At 42.8% G+C, this 15,085-nt stretch overlaps 1 protein-coding gene across 2 annotated transcripts in view; it reads left to right on the top strand.

Moving 5' to 3' along the window:
• Window positions 1-10,801: 10,801 nt before the first annotated feature.
• LOC147722237 (C-C chemokine receptor type 5-like) overlaps window positions 10,802-15,085 on the top strand; it is a 103,663-nt gene continuing 99,379 nt past the window's right edge. The window contains exon 1 of one of the 2 annotated variants that reach the window (XM_086964688.1): window positions 10,802-11,409. The gene's annotated coding sequence lies outside the window, so the exon portion shown is untranslated. Of the gene's footprint in view, window positions 11,410-13,863; window positions 13,962-15,085 lie in introns of those variants that run through there. The other variant, XM_086964689.1, reaches the window with a different exon arrangement.

The raw sequence follows: 15,085 nt of genomic DNA, 5'->3' as shown, positions 1-15,085 counted from the left end.
TATGTCCATCATATTAAACTAAGATTCGGTGCTATTCCCTGAGTAGCAAAAGTTTAGGAGTGTTCCCTTGTTGGTCAAAGCCAATGAGGAGGCCAGGCTATGCATTGATTTGAGGGAGCTGAACAAGGCGGTGTTAGTTGATCATTACCCACTCCCTAATGTTACCAAAATGTTGTCTTCTCTGGGTGTAGCAAAAAGAATAATTCAACATTTGACCTTTCTTCAGCCTACCATCAGGTCAAACTTCATCCGACATCTCAGGACCTCACAACATTCATCAACCATTTGTGAACTTCAAATTTCTCAGTATGCCTTTTGGACTCATTTACTCAGCTTCAGTCTTTCGTGATAGAAGGTGTTCTGAAAGGTATTGATGGGATTAAGGTTTATCAAGATGATGTCCTGGTTTATGGGGTTGATCTAAGGGAGCATGATGAGAGATTGGCTGCTGTCTTAGAGAAATGACTGGTTTCTGGCCTCATACTGAGGGTGATCAAATGCAAATTTGATGTTGGAAAGATTGAATATTTAGGGTACTTGGTCGCTGGGTTGGGAATCAAGCCAACAGTTTGTTGGTAGATGCCAGTTTTAATCTGAATTATCCCAAACATAAGGATGAATTGGTGAAAGATTTTAGAATGGCAGAATTTTACAATAAGTTTGTTCTAAACTTTGCGCTGAAAACAGAATGCATGCATGGGTTATTAAACAAGGATGTGAGTTTGTGTGAGAACAGGCATGTAACGAAGAGTTTGATGTGATTAAGAAACAGTTGAATGAGGTTCCCAATTTGGCTATTTTTGATCCCTCCAGGGTCTCAAATGTGATGACCGACACAAGTTCTAAGGAGTTAGATGCTGTGTGATATCAAAACATGGAAGGATCTGAGAAAAGCATTTTGTTCATACACAGCCGATTCAGGGGAGCTGAATGCAACTACTCAGTGGTGGAGAAAGAGGCGCTTGGTGTTTACTGGGCAGTATGCAAACTTAAAAACGTCTTCTGGGGTAAGTGCTTTGAAGTAATTTCTGACCACAAGCCTTTACAAGACGTTTTCTGAACGAAAGGTGTTGATTTTGTTTCTCATAGGATAAGGAAAAGGGTGGTAGCCTTGTAAGAATTTTAGTTTGAGGTTTTAGACTTACTCATTCTAAAAGCATGTCGGTGGATTGTCTTTCCAGGCTGTGTGCAATTACTGAGAGTTCTGATTTGTCTGAGGATTAGGCCCTTTTTGCGGGAGAGGAGATTGATGAGGAGGTAAATGTCTGTATGATAAGTGATGTTTTTGTTTCAGAAGTTTTGTGGAAGGAATGACAAGATAATGATCTAACTTTGCAACAGGTGATGGCTAACGTACAAGGAGGATGGGGAGAGAAATGGGATTGTGAGGAGGATCTCAAAGGCTTTTGGCATGTCAAAGACGATTTGGCTGTGATGGGTGTATTGCTAATGCATGGCAGTAAGTTGGTGGTTCTTGTGTGTTTAAACGATAAACTTGTGGCTTATGCTTACGTGAGTCATATGGGCATTGATAAAACCAAGGAGAGGATCAGTGAGGTGTACTGGTGGCCATCTATAGATGTGCACATAGACAGATTTGTGCGAGATTGCTCTCAATGTGCATATAGTGACAAAATTCTGAAGTGCAGGACACAACCAATGGTGATCAGAGGGCAATCTAGTGGCCTACGGGTGGACATAGCAGTGGACATTTTAGGTCTGATTAAGTTTAAGTCTCAGGATCACTAAGTTTTAGGCTGTCTGGACAGGCTCTCAAGATGGCAATAGGTAAAGATTGTTAACTCTGTTAAATCAGGAGCAGTAATCATTTTTCTGGAGGATCTTTCTGAAAGGAAATGTTTCCCCGTGTCAATTTTATCTGACAAAGGGGTCCAGTTCACTTCTCGGGTAATGGAAGACTTTTTAAAGCAGGGAGGTGTCAAGCAAAAGAAGGCAGCTTTGTATCATCCTGAATGTAATGGTGTGGTGGAGTTGTTCCTAAAGGTACTTAATCAAGTTATGCAATTGGCTGTGGTCTCTGGTAATGACTGGGAAGAGGCTGCAAAAAAAGTTGCGAGAATAGAGAGTTACCCCCATACTTCTACGGATGTGGCCCCCTTTCACTTGTTCAAAGGGAGAGCAGCCAACACGGATGTGATTCCATTGTGGGTTGCTTCTAGAAGGAAGGAAGCTGATGGTGTTGGTGGTGTGGATGGTACAGGTGGATGGAAGGAGAGGGAGATGAGGAAGATGGAAAAGAGGAAAGAGAGGTATGATGTGTGGAAAGGGGTGAAGAGGACAGTTGTGGGGGTTGGTGATTGGGTCAGGATCAAGTTATCAAAAAGGGAGTGAGTAGGTGAAAGTTTGGACAACTCATGAAGATCATTAAGCTGTTTAGCTATGCAGTCAAAACTTTGACTATAAAATATGGAATCTAAACAGAATTGCCAAATGTCGACAACAAGGAACAAGTAATGTGGACCTTCCTGTAACACAAGAGGAAGGGAGGAGGTCTCTTTGTAGTAAGAGGGTCCCTCTTAGTTTGCAAGATTGTGTTCGCTGAATTGTTTTGTTCTTTTTGACCATTTGGTGCACATCTATTCTTTAATGTTATTTGATTTTGTTGCTTCTTTTTTTCATCTTCTCTTCTTTTGGTGTTGTTAAGGTGGTGATGTGGTGTTCTGAAGTAGGTATCTCCTTGCAGTTCTTGTTGCCATGGAATGATGAAAAAATCTAGAAAGTAAGCATCTGCAGGAAGAATGTTCATGATTGAAGATTAAACAAACAACAATATATCAACCGGTATTATTGAAAAAGACTGATTATAAAGCATGTAAAAAACATTGCTAGAGAAACTAAACCGGAAGACTCAATGAAGATTTTTAGATGTGCTAGTGGCATCATATATTTATACAGATAATGACAAGGGGTATGAAATTTGTAGACAGTTGTATCAGCACTGTAAATAAATATTGCATAGGTAACCCGAAGACATTGTGCACGTAAGTGCTCGTGACACTCTGAAGTGAACGGCGCAGGTGACAAGTGAAGAAAAACAGGGATGGCGCAGAGTGAGAAAGTGACAAAAATATATGTTCAAGGGCACTTGTGGTTCGTAATCAATTATTTACATCAACTTTCATGAATTCATAACACTTTCGAGAACCACAGAGAGAAGGCGCTGGAGGTAGCGCGGGTATGTCGACGGCGTTTCGATCCTATCGATTGAGGATCATCATCAGGACGGGGTTACTGAATGAAGGTGCTGGGGATTAGTCCAAGGAGGTGCAGTCCAATAATTGGAGAGACTAAAGGTGGGATGTGGAAAGGGTGATAGCGTGACCCGGTCAGAAGGGATTCGGGGGCGGCAGTGATCTGGGGGTCCAAAAGAAGTGCAAGGAGGCTGGGACACTGAGGAGGGTCCACCAATGGCAGGCGCAGCCCAGTTCACAAGGAATCCATGGCCAGGAAAGTCGGTAGAAGAATGAAGAAGGGTCAGGTAGGGGCCCTCAAAGGACTCCCGTTGAGCTTGTGCCGCTCTGTCCGGCCCGGGTGAGGGGGGAAAAAACCAGACTGGCGGTGCAGTTCCCAGTAAATGAAGCAGCCGAAGTTGGTCAAATGCCAGAGCATCAGGCCGGGGTCGATGAGCCAATCCACAGGGCGCTGTCATGTCGTATTCAGCATGATTGAAGTTTGGCAGTTGGTTGTAGCTACTTTGTGGGTGAGGCCTCTAAACTGTATGCTGAACAATATAACTGCTACGAACCACAACTTGAAGCGTTGCAGTCTTTTGATTCAAGGTGAAGGCATCAGCTCACCCTTACTCTCATAGCTGGTATGAAAATGTATTGACTGTACATCACTGACTCAAACATCAGAACTGTTTGACTCTGAAATGCTTGTGGTTGTGGTATCAATTTATGAAGATGATGGGAGGAAGGATGCTTTAATGATAATACTGCTCTAGAAAAGGATGATGCTCACTTCTGGTACTGCTTGATGTTCCCATCCCCAGCATTGGAATACGTCAACCCAGTCATCAATGAAGGTGCATGTGAAACCAGTGCTTTAAATGGGAAAACATAAGTGCAGGTACTCTTAAAATGAACTATGAGTGTAGCAAGTAGGCGGGGCTAGGGGTGGGGCTTAGGACAAGACACTTCTACTATGTGGCCGAATACTTATATATTCTTGAGTGCGCACTCACAGAAACAAGCATCAATGCTCACACAAAACATTCCAAGAATGTCCTTTAAAATACCTCCCTAATGTCTGGATTCTCTCCCTCTTTCACTCGCTTTTCTCTCACACACACACACACAAACATGCGCACACAAGCAGGCAAACACCCATACACAAGCAGACAGACACTCACACAAAAGACTCAGGTTGGATAAAGGCCATTTTACACCCCTTATCTCCTGTGGCTTTCTTAATTGCTGCTAATGCTGCTGTCAGCGGGATGCCTGGATTCGAGTGTGTGCACAAATTCAAACCATGGTGTGAATGTGATTGACAGCAGAGGGCCTGAATGGACCCTGCTCTGTCAAACACAGCGTGGTTGTGAACACCACAGATGAGCCCTGCTGAATTATTTAGAGGCGGCTTAGCTTGGGGTAGAGGCGCTTTGACTGTCAGACAGCCTTGTTCATGTGCATGAGCCAAAGCAACAATGAGTCTACCTTTGATGAGTACCGGTGCTCTCCTTGGCAGCAGAGAAGTGCCGGTACTCAGAGCGGTAAAAATGAGAAGTACTGGTACTAAGTACCGGTGAGTACCGGCCAATTTAAAGCACTGGGTGAAACCATGCTCCTCCATTTGGTAATTGATCAAATAAAGGATGCTCTGGAGGTGTTTTTATTTCCAATTGGGTGTCTGAAATGTGGTGTGCCCTCCGCTGTTACAATATAGATAGGGTGACCAACCGTCTGTAAATTTCACGGGCTGCCTGTAATTTGGGCCTCTTGACCGTTGTTCGTGAGGGTTTCTTCCACGGACGCCTTTTGTCCATAATTTCAGACATTGGTGTGAGCTGCCCTATGCAAGCAGCCTGTAACTCTCACTGCAGGGGGCAATAAGTAAGTAAAAGTTTATTTGTTGATTACTTAAAATCATTACAACAGCAAAGTACATATCCAAAACAAAATCTGATTAAAATATACAGATACAGTGTTTTTTTTATATCCAAGATGAGATCCACAGCTAAGCCCTAACACAATTTGTTCAACGGCAAATGAACAGTTTACTAATAAACAATTAGCAGCAAAAGTTAAAGTGCATTGTAATTGCAGAAAACAAAAATTGCAAGTAAACTTTTTAAATTGATAAAGGTACATAAAATACAACACACCAATTAGCAGCAGAAATTAAAGTGCCTTGTGCTAGCAGCAAAAATTGCAGGTAAACTTTTTGGATTGGTAAGGGTACATGATATTCAACACACCAACACAATTTAAAGTGCCTTGTGCTAGCAGCTTAGAATCATCAGGTAAACTTTTAACTTAAAAAAGTGTACATAAAATGCCATCAACCATCATGGAGTTACATTTAAAACAGTATGATACATGGGATACACTCCACTGCAGGGGGCAGCTCAAGCACCTGCTGTGATCTGTGGACTGCAGCAGCCCCTCCCCGACCTGGCACAGACTGCTATCAGGCCCATTATCATTCTGTATGTCGGCCTAATTATCACATGCATAGGCTTTCCTGTTTTCAGTTTCTATTTTGGGTAAATTCTGGTGGGGTTTTTTCAGTATTTTCAAGTGATTTCAATACCTTATAAAACAGTGATTATCAGTGGTTACACATTTTCGCACCATTAAAAACAACAAAAACTGTTATTCTGGTGTTTATGGAACTTTCTGCTTTTAATTATTGCTTGCTTTCTGTGCTGATAGTGCATGGTATATAGACAGTGTATATGAGGTCCAAATACATTTTTACAAATCAAACTTATCGTAGTACACCATAAAATACTTCTTCAGTGAGTCTGCACGCTTGCTCTTTCCTTCCAATGTAAACTTTTATCTGTGAACATGTCCTCTCAACATTGGCACTTGAGGCAGAAAACGCCAAAATAGCCAGTACACAATTTCCTAACTGATGTAGCTTTCCATGCCAATACTGGTGCACCTGAAGATTGTGGTTCTCTGCAACAGGTTATACAACCTATGGGTTGAAGTGGGTGCATATGCCCTCAGAGTTATTGAAGCGGTCAAAAATGGGGAAGCATTTTTAAAACTCCAGAGAAAATCTCCCTTTACGGAAGGGATCTATAACTTGTGCAGAGTACCACAGTGAGGCTTCTTTGACTTCAAATTCCATGGTTGGTGAAGGGCTATAGCTCATACAGTGCAAAATAAAAGTTCTGGAATTGCTCCTCAACATTTCTCTGCTTACCAAGTGGCAAGCACTCTAACATGGAACATGTTGCAGTGCCAAAGTCACTAAAAGTGTTGCCTAGCCTACTCTCAAGGAGATGTTTCACATCTACACCAATTATGTTGAACACTTGTTAGAGGAGGGTGTTTGCAGATTCTAGTTTTTTTTATTATGTCCCCTACAGCAGTCATGCTTTCCTGTAAAAATCTAAGAATGCAGTGGAGTGTACTTTTTTCAAATCACTATCAATATGCGATCAAAGATTCTCACATTTCTTGCCTTTGGCATCATCACTCACCAAATGTTCTGTAAACGGTTTCCACATGGATAGTATAACCTCATGGCCTCTAGGATGAGAACCATCAGCTAAGTGACACAGTTGGGATGACTCTTTCTTTGATACAACACAACGCACAAAATGGGAAATATTTGCATTTTAGTTTCCGCGCATAACAAAACAGTGCACCAGAATGGACTAAAAAGTCCATAGCATTCTTCATTAACTCTGAAGATTGTAAAGATGCTTTTAGCATGCCTACTAACAAGTGGCAAGGATCTCTTACAGGGAAGCATTTTAGCTCAAGTATCGATTTTGACAGGTCATCACACAACTTTTTCATATACGTAGCTGGATCACTGAAAATACAGACAACATCACTCCAATCTTTGTTGAACTTGGTAAGAACGTTTTGCAGCAGCATTCCAAGTGACACTGCATTCCATGTTTTCCAAAAGGCTGGTGTTATGTTTTCACCAGTATACCAGATAATTTGTGACTGCACTCTTTACACATATATATATACATGTCACTATACCTTGCATTGAATGTTTAAAGACTGGGGTGTTTGGCAATTTACCTACAATCAATACTGACTCACTAGAAAAGAGGGCTGATGTATCAAAGGTTTTTACCCATTCGCTCCCCTGAGGAGGATTACGGTCAAGCGGGCCCATGCAGCTAATAGGTGGTTTAACTCTGACCTTAAGGCGAAAAAACTAGCTGCTCGGAGAGCTGAGCGAGCTTGTAGGAGAGCCTATTGTCCTTTACTAAAATCTGCATACCATTCTGTTTTACAGACTTATAAAAAAAGGCATCCTTGAGGCTAAGACAGAATACTACTCAGGCAGGATTTTAGCGGCAGAGTCCCAATCCAAAGAGATCTTTGCTACCGTCCATGAATTGGCAGCATCTGACAGAGCTACGGCAACGATCCTTCCCTCTCAACATCTGTGTAACTCGCTAAATGAGTTTTTCATTGAGAAGGTCGCACAGATTAAAATTAATATACCACCTCCTTCATTAACATTTGTTAATCCGTCCCCTCCCCCTTCTACCTCCAAATTGGCTAGCATCCCCTTGCTGACCAAGGACTCACTCCTCCCTTTGCTTCGGCGGGTGAAGTCGGGGTCCCCTTGGATTTTGGTCCCGCCTATGTCTTAAGAGAGATTTTTTCGGCCTGCCCCACCCCTCCCCTTACGTTCCTTAATGACTCACTAAGCAATGGTGTTGTTCCCACCCATCACAAATCAGCTGTCATCATCCCAATTTTAAAAAAAGCTGGCGCTGATCCCTCGTCCCCATCTAATTACCGTCCCATTTCCCTTTTGCCCTACTTGGGAAAGGTCTTAGAACCCACGTTACGAATACCCTGAGCACTTATGTGGAGGCAAATCATTGCCTCTCCTCCTACTAGGCGGGCTTTCGACCTCTGCACTTCACGGAGAAGGTAGTAATCTCAGTGATGGATGGACTCCGCGAGGGTATTGACACCAACCTTTCGCAAGCCCTTGTCCTTTTGGACCTGTCCGCCGCTTTTGACACGGTGGATCATTCCATCCTTCTCACTCGTGTCAGGGCGGCGGGCATAGAGGGTTCTGCCCTCTCCTGGCTCAAATCCTTCCTGTGGGATAGGGCACAGGCTGTCCATCTCGCTGGTTTTGCTGCCTCTTCACGAAAGGTGGAGTGCGGCGTCCCTAGGGCTCTTCTTTATCCCCTCTTTTGTTCAATTTATACATCTATCCCCTCATTTTTATGTTGCAGCAGCTCGAGGTCACGGTGTTTAATTACGCCGATGACCTCCAGCTTATTTTTAATCTCTCTCACTCCCCCTCTTCTGTTCAGAACTTCCAAACTGTTATGTTATTCATCCAAGATTGGATGAACTGCAACCACCTCAAACTCAACCCTGACAAGACAGAGTTGGTCTTGACAGGAGGTGGTTGCAGTCCCTGGTCCCCCTCATTTTGGCCCCTTTCACTTGGTGTCCCCCCCCTCCCGGTCCCTAAAGAGAAAACCCTCGGGATTTTCCTTAACTCCCAACTCTCTGTAAACCCCCAGGTCAGTTCGGTGGTTTCTTCTTGTTTTTTTTCCCTCCGGACAATTAGGAAGATATCCCGCTTCTTCTCCCTTCCGGCACTGAAAATAATTGTGATGGCAATGATGCTCTCGCGCCTCGATTATGGGAACATAATCTATAACAGCGCACCGGCCTATGCCATACACCGCTTGCAGCTAGTGCAAAATCAGGCTGCCCGCCTGATCCATGGGTTGCCCAAATTCCATCGAGTCACCCCATTGCTGAAATCATTGCACTGGCTGCCTGTGAGGGAGCGGGCCTTATTTAAATTAGGCTGCCTCACCTTCCAGGCCAGGATGGGCACTGCCCCTGAGTTCATATGCTCAGCCATCAAACCTTACCTGCCGGGCAGAGAACTCCGCTCTACCCACATGGCACTCCTGGCCCCACCCCGCTTTAAGAAAAAGAAAGCAGGCGGGGCGAAATTCGCGGCCCTTGCACCTGTCTTCTGGAACTCCCTCCCTATGACACTTAGATCCTCAACCTCCTATTTGGAGTTCCGGAAGAACCTAAAAACCTTCCTTTTTTCCAGAGCTTTTGCCGCCTAGCCTGTCTTTTTTGTTGCTGCTGCTAGTCGCAGTCCTCAAAGCTCCATGAAACCGCTGGGTATAACCGCGCTCAATAAATGTTTTTAAATTCAAATTCAAATTCAAAATTCTCTGTGGGTAAATGTGATGGTACATATTGGGAAAGATTCTTAAGAAACCTACATTTTTCCTATCAGTGAAAGATTCAAATGTAGCCAAAGAAACCAAATATGATTTTGATACTTCCTGATTCTCTACAGTTAATAAAATAAATAAACAACACCTAAAGCATGCTTCTAACCCCTGTATCTTTAGACCAAAGTCCACAAAACTGATAAAAGGAATTAGAAACAATATTTTAGTGACATCCTTAAACAACAAAACTCAAGCAAAATATTGTTAGCCAAGTCTTTCTTGCTGCTACCTTATATAACAAAGTTACAATGTATTGGCCCCTTCAGGAAGAAATAAAAATGACTATTCCATTCTCCTTTTCCTTTCTTTGAATGGCATTTAGTTTGTGCAGTAGTTTTTTCAGTGTTTATATTTTTACACCTGTGAGGTCTATTTCCCTTCCAGTGGGGTTTTAGCAGTTATTATAGGTTTAAACCTAAAACCGGACAGCCTACACATACAGAATGATAATGGGCCTCTCGGCCTAGTGACAGCATTTTGGATCTGGTGTTTTTTTCAGTGGGGGAGAGGGGGTATGTAAGATCTGAGAAGCCTTCAGCTTTGATCGTTTTCTTCCCTTTTGTTTTTGAATATGCAAAGGCAGGTGCGTTCCACTCACTTACACAGCAGATGCAGTGAGTGCAAGGTTCACCCAACCTAAAAGAAACTTATTTTGACTTGTGCTTGTGTTGGTTGTCTATTTACTTATGCACTATTGTGCGACTTGCTCTGATGTGTATGCAAAACGTACCTTTTGTCCCGAATTTTCATCCTGAATTTTGACCCTTTGTCCTGAATTTTTACACTCACTGTCCTGAATTTGCACCCATGTCAGTTGGTCACCATAAATATAGGTGGTGAGAGCGTACCAATAACAGGCCATCACTGTTTGTGCATCCATTAACATGTTCAATGTTTGTCATCTCGTTCTAAGAGACAATTCCTTTTAATCAGAAGTCATTCAATTCAACTGTGTAGTTTGCTCTAATATCCCGAGGTGTGCGGGACCTCGCAGCATGCACACAGAGAGGTATCAACAGACAAACAGTCAAGTTTTTCATTCTTTGTGAAGGTGAGATGGTCGCAGGACGAGTCAAACAAGTAGAGGTACAGGTTTCGACAGCGGTCACATAGAACGCTCCGCCACCAAACCATCTGTAGAAAGGATGAAGGCTCAACTGGGCCTCGGAAGCGAACCTAAAGGGTCTCAGCAGTGAGGATGAGAGAGCCTGTGAGGCAAACACACCTCGGTGTCTCTATTGCCACATACTCAATCTGTTGCACTTCCCTCTTCTTTTACTTGAGCTATTTTTCATTCAGATTTTCTCACAAGTGACGGCCCTGGTGTCCTTTCACTTCGGTTCTGCTTTTCGGTCACAATGTAGTTGTTTCCTTTTTACTTCAGCCTACGTGCTTTGAACTACATGGGGGTTTCTATGGTGCAAATTCTGGCCCGTCTTGTCATTCTGTTCACATTGCTGGTGCTTTATGTACTTTTCTTATGCTCTTCTTTTTCTCCGTTGTGTTTTTTTTTCTCCGTGACTGAGGGCACCTATGCTTATTCCTGTGGAACCATGAATCGATGGCAAGACAGCAGAAGTACTGGTATTTCACTGGCTTACCCCGGCGCTCACTCCAAAGCATGGTAGAGCTCAGTGGCTGACTCTGTGGTCCCTCTTGTGCAACCTCAGTCGTCGCATCAGTGCTGCTTCTGCTGAAGCACCACTCATTCATACCTCTTCCTGCTGAGGTCAGGGATGCACGGTGTCTGCAACCGCTGCTGCTCGACTTGAGATGAAGTGCACATTATTTCAGAAACTATTGAACTTCCTTCAAAGCAAAGGATGTTGTAGCTAATGGAGAAACCTTGCAGAAGTCCCAGTAAGAAGAATACACAGCGACCATAAGACGTTTGAACAATTATCGAAGACAGCCAGCATACTTGTTCTTCGTTGCAGTTTCAATTGGTAAGTTACTACTTAGTTGTTTCATTTTAATAGTGATGCAGTCTTGGGTGGCATTCAATTAATTTCTTGTTTGCCCCTTCTTCTTGAGCTGTATTATATCTGAATTTGCACGAGCTGTGGGCTTTATACACAGAGAAATAATTATTTTTGTGTTCTTTATTAAATGGGTTTATTGGTGCAATTACTTTAAAAAGTAGAAAGCTGGAGGGGGCAACTGGGACTTCTTAACTCATGTTCAAGTGCTTTCTCAACTTTCTTCAGTAGGGCAACTCTGCACGCGTATATCCATTCCCTTGCAGCGCAGAAGGAAGCTGGGCTCTGGTATCCCAAACTTTCACCTGAAGCATTAATCATTCTTTTCACTTGTCTTTTTCTATTTTGATTAGCATTACAATAATTGTTTTCTTTTTTAGGATATTCTGGTATTTTCTCCACCAGATTTTTTTATTATTTCACTAATGCTTTGTTACGAGTTTCCCTGCAAAGTCTTACATACGTGTAAAACTAATGCTATTTTTATCATGGGAAATTAACTTCTAAAACGGTAGATTATGTGCAATATAAAGTAAAGTATTTTTGGTTCATGTTAGAATTGGGTGACTAATTTGGGTCTATAAAAGAAGCAGTGACTACATTTCTAAGGTTTCATTAATTCATTTCTATTTTGAGGTACCACATGAAAGGCCGAGGCATGATAATAATCATGTAACTTGTTGATGGTTGGGCAGAGGTGTTTGCTTCTGGGAACATATTAAAAGTGTGTCGTGCGTTGAGAAGACTGACTATCGGTTGTCCTACTGAAGTCTGGCCCCATACTTCTTATCATGGGACAGAGCCATGTTTATACCGAAATCATACATGGTAGAACACTGGAATTTTCTGAGCTACATACAAACGTATGTGCAACCACGGCTATGATCTCTGGGGCAGTCCATTTGCTTTAATCAATGTGCTGCCCTCAACCTCATACTTTCCTTTGTCATTTGTTGTAATGCACCGAGACATAGGCGAGGAACAGGAGCCATTTTATTTAACCATGCACAGTACCTGAGAACATTACCATTCTCTAATGGTTACCCTCCTCCCACCTTCCCCATTCCCCTGAACGTACCATGCTGACGTTCCAAAACAGCACGTGACTGGACTACACAACACACGCACAAGGAATGGAAGGGGTGCAGGGAAGGGAAGAGAGGTATATTCAGCACACAATTCAAAATGCAGGACATTATGTCATCTCCCCTTTTTGGAGAAATTTCCAACCATCAACCAAACTTCGAATTTGGTCAGTAAAACTTTATGCTTGAATTGCAGCCCTCTACCCTGCCATGGTTCATGCCACAAAAATTCCTGCTAACACTTGGCTTGCTACAGATATTTCACGATCTTGATTTATTTGATCACTAACCTGGTCCTTGGCAGACATGCTATTGGTCATCTTGGGCTTTGAGGTATCGGCAATACATTCGCCTGCATGCACATCCACAGCACATTCATCCCTAGTCAGGGGCTCATGGCGGATGCTGGCACGCATAAAACATGTGCCTCATTCCCCCATTGACCAGTTTCCAAAAGGTGATGTGGAACCAGTTGTTTTCACAACGCGAAGGAGACTGTAAAACTTGGTAGACCAGTTATTGATAGGTGGCAGTCTAATCCAGACAAAATAACTAGCAGTCGCCATACAAAAGGCAACCACCGTTCTCTTATTATAATGCCTTCTCATCAGTCTCTGTTTGTTGGACACAGTTTCACGCATACTGCTGTCCTCGTCCTGCCCAGTGTCCTGAATCACTCACTGTGTTTCCCACTTTGGACCAAGGAGGATGCAGCTCGGTAGCAGCTATTCTAGTCCGAATAAGCTCAAAGGGGGTATGCCCATCAAAACATTGGGTATGGGGTGGAGGTTGGTGATATGCTCACAAGCATATTTGAAATTGTTTGAAGGGTAGACACCCCTTAAAGCTAACTGTATTTTATTAATGTGGTGGTGTGTTCTCCTTGCACATTACTTGATGGGCATGGTACAAGGGTTCCACAATGATTCTACACCATTCCCCCTCAAAAAGCCAGAGACTTCAGGTGACATAAAACTGAGCCCCATGGTCACTGACCAAATCCTTTGAGAACATTTCCATTGTGAAAAATGTGTGCTCGGAAGTCTACACTTTTTTTGCCAATGGTTTTTCTAGAAACTCCAATTCGAACCTTAATAATCTAGCAATATCGTGGCATAGCTCACATAAAGTGGTGCTAATTCTTGGTCCTATGAGGTTGATGTGTAGATTTAGGGATGACTCCTCAGCTAACTGAATATGCAAATTTGACGAATGGAAACCCTGAGCGTCCTATCAGAATTTCTGCACACCTGGCATTCAAACACAAAACACACACGCACACACCCATGCACACACACACATATTTCAACATTTTGTTCCACAGCTGGCCAACAATAGCTATTTGTGAGTTTCTTCTTCCTGCCAGTCATGCATACGAGCCCTTCGTGAACAAGAGTAAGAAAATGAGACTCTAATTCATTGGGATCAATTAAGGTACCATTATTATCATATATTACATTATGACTAAATCATTAACCTTGTTAGCTCTTATGTTTCTTTCCAAAATTGTCAAAAGTTCATTTCTAGCCCTCTATGCTTAGGCCATCGTTTTACAATGCACTGCAAAATATTGCAACCCTGGCGTTCATCCATTCACACAAGATGACATCTGGCTCAACACTGGTTTCAACAGACAAGCACAGCACTATCCCATCCTCATCATCCTCACAACATTAACCTCAGGGTCTTCTCACAGCACACGTGACCGAAAGTCAGCAGTAACATTTGTTTTCCAACTAATGTATTCCACAGAGAACATATATCAATGCAACTTGCATGCCAGTTTAGCTATGCAAGGGGACACCTACTCCGAACCACCCTTCTCTATAAAGTTCTCAATGGATTCTAGTTGGTACGGATATGGGACAGTTACTCCAACAACACAATTCTCAAATTTGGTACAGCCCACGCACACACTATGAGTTCATGCTCTATCTTTCGGCTTCCCTGAGTTTATGTGATGCAAAGGCTATCATCCTTCTGTTACTCTGTGCCACTTGACTCAAGACAGCCCCAAGCCTTCATGCATTATCTGACTTCCATCTACAGTCACCAAGGATTTTAAAATGTCATCAAGGATTTTCAAGATGGTGACCCTTGCAGTTTGTTTTGTAATTCATCAATACCGTCACTGCAATTATTTCCCCCGTACAAAGTCTGCATTCTGTTTCCTTAGTTTCCTCATTGGCTCCGCTTTTTCAGCATAGTGCGTTATAAATCTAGATTATATTGACACAATCTTAAAAATGATGACAGTGCTTCCTTATTACTTGGTTGAGGCACTTTTCTGTTGAGAGGTACCAAAGAAGGGGTGGGGTCGATATTATGTGCACTGCTCCTATGGCCAATATACTCCACACTGGTTTGCCTGGACCTGCACTTTTCCATCTTGAGGGTCAAGCTACTGTTTTGTGCCCTCTTCATTACTTGGTTTAACTTGATGATGTGTTTCCTTTCATCTGATGTATAGATTATCATCTTGGAGGACGTGCTTCTTCCATCACATTAAAGAGTTAATTCATAATCTTTTGGAACACAACTGAAGTAGATTTCAAGCC

This window comes from Lissotriton vulgaris, chromosome 4_1, assembly GCF_964263255.1.
Source record: "Lissotriton vulgaris chromosome 4_1, aLisVul1.2, whole genome shotgun sequence".
NCBI lineage: Eukaryota > Metazoa > Chordata > Amphibia > Caudata > Salamandridae > Lissotriton > Lissotriton vulgaris.
This window is presented reverse-complemented; position numbering and strand designations above follow the sequence as displayed.